The 11,276-nt window shown below is 31.4% G+C and overlaps 1 long non-coding RNA gene across 1 annotated transcript; it reads left to right on the top strand.

Annotated features, from left to right (window-relative positions):
• The first annotated feature begins 8,164 nt into the window (after positions 1-8,164).
• Positions 8,165-10,838, top strand: LOC112758950 (uncharacterized). Its single transcript, XR_003179871.3, has 4 exons — positions 8,165-8,526; positions 8,869-9,726; positions 9,851-10,059; positions 10,162-10,838. It is a non-coding gene; the product is annotated as an uncharacterized lncRNA (long non-coding RNA).
• Positions 10,839-11,276: the final 438 nt, after the last annotated feature.

Here is an 11,276-nt window from a genome sequence, read left to right as displayed (position 1 = left end):
GACGATGACAATGACAGAAGTGGCTTGACGACACGACGAGGACAGAAACAGCGACGAGAACAACAGCTCTCAGTAGACCTGGCAATACGAGGAGAAGGGATCCAGGAGGAAAAGAGGGGCGGCCAACGACGACGAGGACAGAGGCAAGCTTGGCGACACCACGAGGACAAAGAAGTTGAGAAGGTGACGCTACTGTTGGTGGTTGTGGCGCTGGAACTCAAAGGGGTGGTGGCGGCGTTGGAACTCAGAAGAAGAGAGAAAGTGGTATTAGGATTTTCTTCTGAGAGAAAGGGGTAGCTGGGCTTTTATTATATATTTTTTTTAACCTTTGAAAACCGTCAAAAAACCGACCAGTTTTATCAGTTTACCGGTTAATCATCGGTTCGACCAATTTTTTTAATAATTTTTTGTTGGATGGTTTTTAACATCAATCGAATCAGTTAGATGACCGGTTTTCAATTAATTCGGTCAAACCGACCAGTTCGGTTCGATTTTCAGACCATTGATTAACATCTATATATTGAAAATTATTTTAAGGAGTAACATAAGTCATACTCGCAAAATTTAAAAACTAAATAAAGACAATTAAAATTAATATACAAATTCAGAGATCAAATTGAATATTATTTTATTTCTTGTACTACAAAAACAACAAAAAATATTACGAAGGTAAAAATAAACAAACAATAAAATATCCACTTTTAGACACGCTTTCAATTAAACTAGGTTGTAACTTGTAACTGCATACGATGAGGGATGCCTTAAAATATGTATATGTTTCGTTAGAGGCAAAACCTAGGATAAACTATGTATCAAATTTTTTTATATATAAAATAAAATGGGGATGAATGGAATTGTGTGTCACTATCACGTATTTTTCTTTGTTTCTTCTTTCAACTTTCGTATACATCATCAGTTTTATTTATTTATTTATTTTAATCGTTACGAATAATGCACCGTCAGTAGATTTTTTTTATTATCAAAACTAACATGCCCCCATAATTTCTTAGGCCTTAAAGTAAGCCCACGTTAACATCAGTCCAAGAATCACAAAGAGGTGAGCTTGTGTTTTGGACCGAAAAAAATAAACTGAAATATCGACCAAAACAGTTGGGCAAGAAAAGATAGGGAAAATGATATTTGTATAAAGAAAAAAAACTTTTCTATAACAAACAAAGTTTATCATGTGTCACACATTTTTTTCTACATATCTCTCTGTAAAAGTATAACGTGTAGTGAAAAAATCCTTTGTTTACTGTTGGCAGAAAAATCAGTGTCTAAAAATAAAATACCGAAAATTTGGCCATTTCATGTTATTGACACGTGTTTAAATCCATATGTTTCCTGAATGATTTCATGTAATTTATTTGTTGAATAAAGAGAGAAGATGCAAATCCGTTGTCTGTGACTTGGACATTTTGGGAGGTGATCAAATGAACATATTTTTAGCTTAAAAAGAAAGAGAAGAAATGTTTGAATACGCTATGTTAGTATATAATACGTATAAAGTGGGTTTGATGAGAGAATGGGGGAAGGGCCCACCAGTTTGCACCAACCAACATGCAGTCTTCTCAGCACGTGAACGGTGTGACATCCTAATTTCACGGCCCAATCAACATACTTATCGGTGTGGACCATCTTCGCATAAAAGGGCAAATTTGGAACATCAAGATTGTTTTTTTCATACGTTAGACAACTTATAATCTTAGGCATTTCATCGCGAACAAATTCACACACACTCACATATCCAACACTGAAAGGTTTCATATTTTTTTTTATCGATGCCACTTTTTGAATCCGAGTACAGTATATTAAGAAGTACAAGGTTTTGTTGCTTGAGTTAAAAAAAAAAATTTAAATAGCTTTTGATAATTATTTTAAAAGGTAACGAAATCCCCACAAAAAATATATTTTTTAATTTTTTATCTTATAAAACTGATTAATTCTTATATTAATATTAACAGAGAAATTAACTAATTTTATAAAATTAAATATTAAAAATTAAAAAAATAATTTTTTAGTTTAGAATCTCATAATCTTTTAAAAAAATTACTAAAAATGAGTTGTATATTCATTAAAAAAAATCAAAAATTATTTCTTAGTGATTCAGTCCCACACGTGTAAACCTATTTTTCAGTAGTTTTTTAGTATTTTTTAATTTAATTTGATTTTTCTAATAGAATCAATAATTTATATTATAAAAAATTAGCAACGATAAATAAAGTATACTTTAATTCAAAAACTCCTGATAAAAATTATACAAAACTAAACAAAAATAACAAAAAAAAAATTTCAAAAAAAAGTTGTATGAGTAAAAATGATTAAAATTTTATATCAATAATAATGAGGAATAAAAATTTTATTAAAAAAGATAACAGTATACATTATAAAAGAATAAAAGATAAAATTGATAAAAATAAAATAAATTTTTTCAATCATTTCTCTAATCGTAACTATTGATTGCAAAAATTATAATTTATTGCTTTAAGTAAACAAAAAGTTAAAACATAGAATTACATATATATGCTTGCGTTAAAAAAAAAAAAAAAAAACCAAAAAATTGAGACTTTTCACAATTGAACGTGAGTTTTATAACTCAAACAATAAATTAAGCACACCTTTTTACCATAACATGACTAAATCATTTTGAAAACTAAAATTGACTAACTTAGTTCAATAATTTAAGAATTAATAAATACAAATTTTAATTGAAAAATATGAAAAAATATAAAAAAAATAAAAAATACTTAATTAAATTTAATTAAAAAATAATTTGTTAATAAAATATTTAGATTATCAGAACTCATTACATATTCATCTTTTAAAATATAATTTTTATAGTCCAATTTATTTATTTAGTATTAAATAGGCTAATTTAAGACAGACTTAGCCAACGAGGAGTCTTCTTCTTAACTTTGAGAAAAAAAAAATTAAGACAGACCTAAAGCTGGCTAGGCTAAAATTATTCAAGAGACCCAACCTATCTACTTAAATGGCTACGGCTATGATGGTGATTGACAATTCTGTAAACATAAGAAAAAATTGTTCACCTCAAGAAGCGAGACAACTATTTTATATTAAGGAATATTAAAGACGAATACCGATGAAAGAAAAAAACAAATATTGCCATAAATTTTACATTCTCCAACTTTGAACTTAAAATGAGCCAAGAATATATATTCCATATAAAATGAATGAGAGATAGGACTGGTAATATATATTCTACCTGCGAGTATTTAATTCGGACCAATCTATTCGGATAAGGTTGTCTATCCTACTCGCTGTGGATAGAATAGGGTAGGGTACAAATTTATTTGTGGGTAAGGTAGAGTACGGGTTTAGGGTATATTCTCCTCTACCCTATCTTATCTTACTCGCACTCCTATATATATATATATATATATAAAAGTTATGTATGTAGTGAAGAAAGTGAGTGTTAAACTCACAATCTTCTTTTTATAAAAACTTGAAATAACTACTAAGTTAGTTGATGATCATATTATTTGTAATTTTATGTTGGATTTCTTTAAGATTTTATTGTTTTTAATTTTAATTTGAACTTAATTTTTTATTTTTTATTTTATTAATATGTATAAAATTTGGAATGATTGAATTTTATATTTGTTTAAAAATTTTTTATTTTTCTGCAGGTAGGATAAGTTTAGAATTTTAAGGTGCGGATAGAGTTAAAATTGAGAGATTCTTAACTCGCATGAGTAAAATAGGATAAAATTTTTAAAAAAATTTCAATTCGCAGATAGGATTAAGATAGAATCCAAAACCTACCGTATTCTATCCATTGAGATTGGTAGATATAAATTTGTAGTGAAAAGCAGGTATTAAATAACGATGGTAAGTAGGTAACTAGTCAAACCTAGCTATGGTCCGTGGAGGTTTAGGTGGCGAGGTCCTAGTGGTACGTATGATATAGTCACATGCCTATTTAAACTCACGAGTCAGAGTCTAGCCTGAATTTTGATAAATTTCACATTTTTTATTTTATTTGGAAAGAAATTAAATACAATGTTGCGTCTGATCTATCCAAAGTCCAAACAATTCATAGCTTGGTTCCTAGTTCCTACCTCCTCCACAGCAGCCTGCCGGGTGGCAATCCTTGAAACTCCAATCCAATACAACACAAAAGAATACACCAATTTATGATGGATTTTTTTTTTAATCAAAGTAATAAGATAAAGTTTGCAGAAATCAGTTCAAATATGTGAGATTTATACTCAGTTATTAAACTCGTTTATTTTTAGTTATTTTTAAAAATAATACTAAAGAGCCAACTGTTAAATTTTTTTAAATTATTTTATTTATTTTAAATTTTAAATTACAAGTTTATAATTCTAGATTCTAAATTATAAATTTTATAAAACATTAATTATATTAACTAATTAAAAATTAATTTTCTATATTTTTTAAAATTGTTGCTTAATATAATTTTTGTTTTGGTTCAAAATAATGGTCTATTGCACGGATATATTAAATTTTCTTTTGTCTCTCAAGTAATTTTTTTAATATGTCATTTTATTCAAAAGAATAATTATATATTTGAGATAAAATTAAAGAGAGTATATATGATGTGAAATGTTTCTCAATTTTTTTTAAGAGATGAAAAAAATGTTTAATCCATAGGGAATGATATTTTTAGCTCCAAATATTTTAGCTAAATTTTAATTTTATTTCTAATGTTTGAAGCATTTTATTTTTATTCTAAACGTTTTATTTCGTCTTATTTTAACTTTTAATCAAAATTAAAAAAATTAAAAATATTATTTTTCTATTATCATTTTCTTTTACATAATAGCAAATATCATAATGGTAGTTGTTACAGTGATTGTCATAGTAATTTAAAGGTGAAAATAATAGAATAATAAGAGAAAAAAAATAATAACAAAATTTATATTTTTGAAAAAAAAATATTTATTGTTATCAGAAGACTAAAATACAACAAAATAAAATATTTATGATAAAAATAAAACGTTTCAAATGTTAAAGACAAAATCAAAGACTTAATTTAAATATTAGATAGGTCAAAATAATTTGCCTCTTCCACTTGATCTTGGTCAACCATAAAACAAGCTTGTGCTTTATATTTAGACTCTTTTTCATTATCAGAACCATTTTCAAGTCTTTCCATGCTGTCATCAGCACTTTTTTTTTGTCTTTTTTCATCTTGTCCTTCTTGTTGAGTTTAGGAAAATCATACTTGAAATGACAAGCTTTCTTGCAGTGATGACAAATAATCTTGCTGAAGTCCCTCTTGTGTTCCTTTGAGTTGGAGCCTTTACTCTTTCCTTTGCTTCTCATGAGTCTTCTCAACCTCCTAATAAAAAACACAATTTTGTCATCCGAAAAACTGTCACTAAAATCTTCTTTCTATAAATCAATATTAGATTTCAAGTTCACTCCTTTCTTTTTCGTGTTTCGGTTCATGTGGATGGATTCATAGGCAAGTAGTTTTTCTCTCAACTCATTATATGACATTTTGTTTAAATTACTACTTTCAGAGATGACAGTTACTTTTGTTTTCCACTCCTTGGTGAGACTTCTAAGTATTTTTCTCACTAGCACTTATTCGGTGTGAGTCATCCCCACATCATCTAAACTATTGATGATGATAAAAAATCTTTCAAATATCTCATCGATGGTTTCTCCTTCCTTCATTGTGAACATCTCATATTCCTTTCTTAGCATATCGATCCTTGTTTCCATGACTTGTTCGGTGCCCTCATGAGTGACTTAAAGTTTATTCTAAATCTCTTTTACTATTTTGCACCTTGATACCTTCCAGTATTCCTTAAAGCTAATTGAGCAATGCATCATGTTGATTGCCTTTACGTTCAACTCCACTTTCTTCTTATTTTCGTTGTTCCATTCAGCTTTTTCTTTTAAAGTCACCATTTCTTCAGCACTTATTTTTGTTGGAACTTGCAGACCGTTCATAATGGTCTTTCAAATATTGTAATCAACAGACTACACAAATATCTATATTCCAGTAGGTGTAGTTCTTGCCATTGAAAAATAAAGATTTGTTGTTAGACTGACCCTCAGTGAGTGTGTAAGACACGATGTTTGCACCCATGTTATTGGCCATTGGATATTTGCTCCAAATTGTGAAGCTTGATCCCTTGAGACCGAGTTCTAATACCAATTGAAGGTTATCAATAGCCTAGAGAAGGGATGGTTAAATCTATGGCCTCTTTTAAACTCGTTCACTTTAACTTCAACTGGATTCAGAACTGAGTTGCTGTTGAGTTTGCCAAGTTGATAATAGAGAAGATAATTTTATTTTGTCTCTTCACGATTGATCAGGAACAGAACAAACTCGTTACTTTTGAATACTCTCAGTTACTGTGATTCTATGAGATAGATTAAGTAGGAGACAATTTCATTTTGTCTCATATCGAATGAAAAACAGAAACAAAATAGAGAAGAGAAAATGAGACATCCATATATCTTGGTTCAACCACTGCATGCAATGTGGCCTACATCCAGTTGTGGTGGTATTTTCACTATCTTTCACAAAGATTACAATCACCAATTTTTCAAGATTCTATCCATTTCTACTCGGGACAAACCAAACTTCTATCTAAGTTTAATTTGGCTAGATTCACTCTCTAGACTTTCAATTATTAAGTGCTCACCCAACTTAGCAAGAAAATCCTCTCAAGATCATGAATACAAAATAGAAATATATACAAAAGAAATTGAAATAATTTTCGAGTTTTTCTCCATGAATACTCTCTTTGCCTTTTCTCTCAATGGCTTTTACTGATTCCTCACTTGATACCTTTTTTCATTGATAAGAAATAAAGAAAGATAAAAGCTAAAGAACAGAAAATTTAATGTAAAACCATGAAAGAGAAGAAGGTTAAGCTCGAAAGCTATAAAGACCCAAACACTGCTCACTATCCTTGCTCCAATTTCTGGCCTTTACCCTTTTAGATAAGAGTAAATCTTCCAAAACTTGAGCTTGGTTGAATATCTTTGACTTTGTTCTTCTTCTCCAAAATTCAAAGCATAAACGTAGAAAAGAGATGGGATAGCAGTAGTGATTAGAGTGGCTTGAATCCTTACCTAGTTGTTTCTCTTTCTTCCTTATTCTTTTGGCTTCAACAATCTAAACCATTGATCCATTCTTTGGCTCAAGTTTTGTTTTTGATCTTTGATTTATAACAGAGATACACAACCTCTATTTTCTTCATCTTACTCAAATGGTGCATGCAGGAGGAAGACAGCTTCAACAAGTTAGAATGGTAGCACAAAGATGGAAATGCTATTCTGATTTTTCTTCTGATTTAACCTTTGATTTAATTTTTGCTTTTGGCACTAGCATCTGACTTTTCTTCTTCTTTCCTCTTTATCACTTGGATTTGTTGATTTTTTTTTTTCATTTTGATAGAACCCTAAACTGAGCTTCCCTTTCTTTGCTTGCTTTTGAAACTTTTCAATCTTGATTTAAGGTTATTCACGTGGGTACAATCAGAAGATAAAAGTGAGTGTTTAGTTGGAGTTTAGGGTATCATGGTAATGGGCTAGAGAAGAGAGTGAGTGCTGACTTTTGTAGTTGGGCCTATTTTTTATTTTATGCACAAAACACACACATCACAAATATTTTTGGGCTTTCAACTCAAGATTATAATGTTAGTCATCATCAAATTATTATTGTTGTTTTTCTCAATCTCAACATATTTTAAATCCAAAACATTTATATGTGTAATAAAACAAAAGAAAAAATATTTTAAGAATATAAGAATTATAATTTTAATTATGATACTATTCGTACCTTTGGTAGAGGATATGAGCTTGTGAGATCAGGGAATGGGAGATCCTAATTTAGTTGACTATAGAACCAAGCGGAAAAGACAACTTGCAAAATACTCCAATGCTTAAGTCAGTAGTGTTCTTAGGTGTTAGAGATAATTAGATTTTACTTGTTGGATTCCCTCTCCTTTTATTCCCTTATTCTAGAGTAACCATTTCTTAAGCATTTACTGCATTTATTATACGCTTTTAATGCCATGATTTGGTAGTTTTATGAGTTGGTAACTTTGTTAGTCATTGAGTTGTGTCCGTTATCTAGTAACGTTGAATTCTCATTTGATTGTAATTATGAGTATCATTCTTGTTTAGCATAGTGCCCCAACTTGGGTCTCCTGACTTAAGGACTTTCTCACAAGAGCCCGAGTTTTGCGAGATCGAGCCTAAACAAGTTTTTGCATTTTTAAAGCGCCAAAGACCATCAAGAAACCTTTCAATTTTCTTTGTGCAGTTGTAACTTCCCTTAGTTTGTGAACCGTCAGGCTGTAATTGCAACTACTCTCTCCATCAATTAATGCTACATTAGTTTTTAATTTAATAACTCTAATTTAACTTTCCTTTTTTTATTGAAAATTTTCTTTCCTTCCAAAGGGTTTCCTCTAAAACTTCCTTTTTCTTCTTCACTTCTGCCCAGTGACCAAAAGCTTGCTTTTTACGACCATTTTCAAGCATACCTTTGAATAGCTTTCAACGAATAGAGTAAGTTTTATACCTTCGCCATTCATTTTTTGTAATTCATACATGCTTTATCTAAGGAGTTTTTATTCTTTGAAATTTTTTTCCTTTTTCTCGTCCCCCTCCCCCTTTTTTTAAATGTCACACACATTTTCCCCTGATTCTGGTCTTTGTTTTCATATTCATAGCTATGATTAGGTTGACATAGTAGGGGTACCACTATTTTAGTTTTTCCTAATTAGGTAGTCCATTCTTAAAATTTCTCGCCCCTCTCTGGGTTTTCCAAAAATTAGTGCATTGCTTCTAAATTTTCTTGATGGATTTTCAAGAAATCTCCTTTGTAACATAGTAGTGGTGCCCCTGTAGGTTTTCTGAGATGCTGAGGAAGAAAATCATTACAGCTCGTGAAGGCATTGGGTCATCCAAATATCCGATATCTCAAGCTGCCCCTGTTCCTCTCGTCAATCCATCTGGCAACGTTGAAGTAGATATTTATTTGTGGGTTTCTGAGGAAGTGAAGTTGACTCCTTTTTCCATTACCGGAGAAGAACTTGATAACTTATGAGAAGCTGGGGTCATCTTGAACTCCAACCTGGGTAATTTATACGTACTATCTGTGCTAGGACCTGATGATTGCTTATGCCACATAAATGAGCACGGGGAAAATGTTCCTGAATGGCTGTGGAAGCATGAAACCCTGTTCTCCCAACTTGGAGTCCGACTTCCATTTTTCGATTTTGAAGTAAATGTACTGACTCATACTGGATGTGCTTCCTGACAACTTCACGTTATACATGGACCATCATTCATTGTTTTGAACTCTTATGTTCTTTCTTAGATCTTGAACTTTCCATTAGAGTTTTCGTTTATTTCTTTACTTTAACCATTCCTTTTAGTTTCCAAGGCAGTGGGTTTATCTCTTTCTGAGGTAACTAAAACAAAATAATCTTTAATCTTTTTTGGGAGTCCTATCATGGGTTTAAAGAAAAATTCTTCAAACTGAAAGAGTAAAGGATAAGATTCCTTTTTTCATGACTTGAAAAGATAAAAAAAAAAGTTTCAACCTTTATTAGAATTTTAATGTTTCATCGCCAAAGATCCAATTAAAGGGAATCAACAAGTTCGAGCTCATGATCATCAACATGGTCATGTTACTGTGGAGCAAGAGTCCCCTTAGTTTGAGAGATATCATAGTTGATGAGCATGCTGCTTAGAGTGCTATTGGTAAATTTTCAAAATTCTAACTTCCGACTTGTTTATTTTATGTGCATTTTAACTTCTTTCCCTTTTCCGACTTAATAATCTTATTGAATCCTTTTTTCCTGTTGACAATTAACATGGGTGGAAGACTTTCTGCCATGAAGAAAAGACTAGAATTTCAACCTAATCTTCTGATCAATCCAAGTGGTGACAGAGTATCTTCTTCAGCCATAATAAGTAACTTAGAACCTACTCCCAGGCTCGAAGGAGGCAGAGAAGGTCAAGGTCCCGAGGTTCATAATCTGGAAAAAGATTCTCACACCAACTCCCCTTTAAAGAAGAAACCAAAGAACAAAGGTAAGAAACCTTCTAATTTCCTTTTTCCAGCTTCTTTTGGTTGTGTTTTGGAGAAGGAGTCTCGTGGCTCCGGTTTTATGGATTCTTTCCTCCTAACTAAAGATGCCAAGTTGGGGCTTGCTAAGATGCCTTTGGAGGATGCCTTATCTCGAGTTCAGAGGATGCTTCTTCGGCCGACTACTTATGTTCAAGATGCCGAGGTTAAGGACTCAAATCTTCATGCTGAGTTTGTGGTGAAGGACAAAGAAATTGCAAATGCCAACACTCAAATTCAGAATCTAAACAATTCAATTACTACCCTTTAAAAGGAGCAAACTACCCTTCAGGGTAAGGTCAAGGATTTAAAAAATGCAAAAGCTTCCTCTGATTTGAAGGTAGAAAATCCGAAGAAACAAGTTTCTGAGCTCAAAGCAAAGATTGAGGAATTAGATATCTCAGTAAAAAATGCTGAGCATGCTGCTATGGATAGAGTTTTTAATGCTAAATGGAGTGTCCTTGACCAAATCAGACTCATAGCTCATGACTTTGACGTCTCCAAAGTTAGTGCTTTTAAGAAAGTAGCAGATGGGAAGATTGTTCCTATTCTGTAGCTTCACTTTCTAATATTTTCTAAGTGTTGTGAACTTGGTAGTTCGTAATACCTTTCCTAAACAAGTACTTTTCCCGTTCTGTCGAGACTTTAACTAGCTCTTTACAAACATTTTGTTGAAATTTAATTAGGCTAAGTCCTTGCAACCTTTATTTGCCTTTTATTAAATTCCATAATTGCATTTTTAATCTTTTACCATTTGCAGGATATTACCCTTTAATGCATTTAATGCACTTACTTAATGCCTTTTATTGTTTACTTGATCATTTGTTTTGGTTTCAATATTTAAACATGTTATCTTGTGACATACTACCAGAAACAGTACGAATTTGCATTAAGGTGATAGCAAGATAAATGCATGACGCGAAATGACAATCATATCATGTATTATTGGTAATGTCAAATACAACAAATCAAGATAACAAGGCCTCATTAAAAACCTAATTTTATAGAAAAAGAGTGCCTTCATTCTAATCCTTTGCCCAAATTCTCTGACTCTAAAGGGTCTTTTCCATGTCGAAGCTAACTTCCTTTGAGATACCAAGATTCCGGTGTTAGCCTGCTTCAACGCTAAGTCCCTATTTGGAAACTTTTTGGTCTAACTCTGGTATTGTACCTCTTAGCCACC

Source organism: Arachis hypogaea, chromosome 16 (genome assembly GCF_003086295.3).
Source record: "Arachis hypogaea cultivar Tifrunner chromosome 16, arahy.Tifrunner.gnm2.J5K5, whole genome shotgun sequence".
Lineage (NCBI taxonomy): Eukaryota > Viridiplantae > Streptophyta > Magnoliopsida > Fabales > Fabaceae > Arachis > Arachis hypogaea.
Note: the sequence above shows the minus strand (reverse complement) of the source record. Positions and strands in the feature narration are given on the sequence as shown.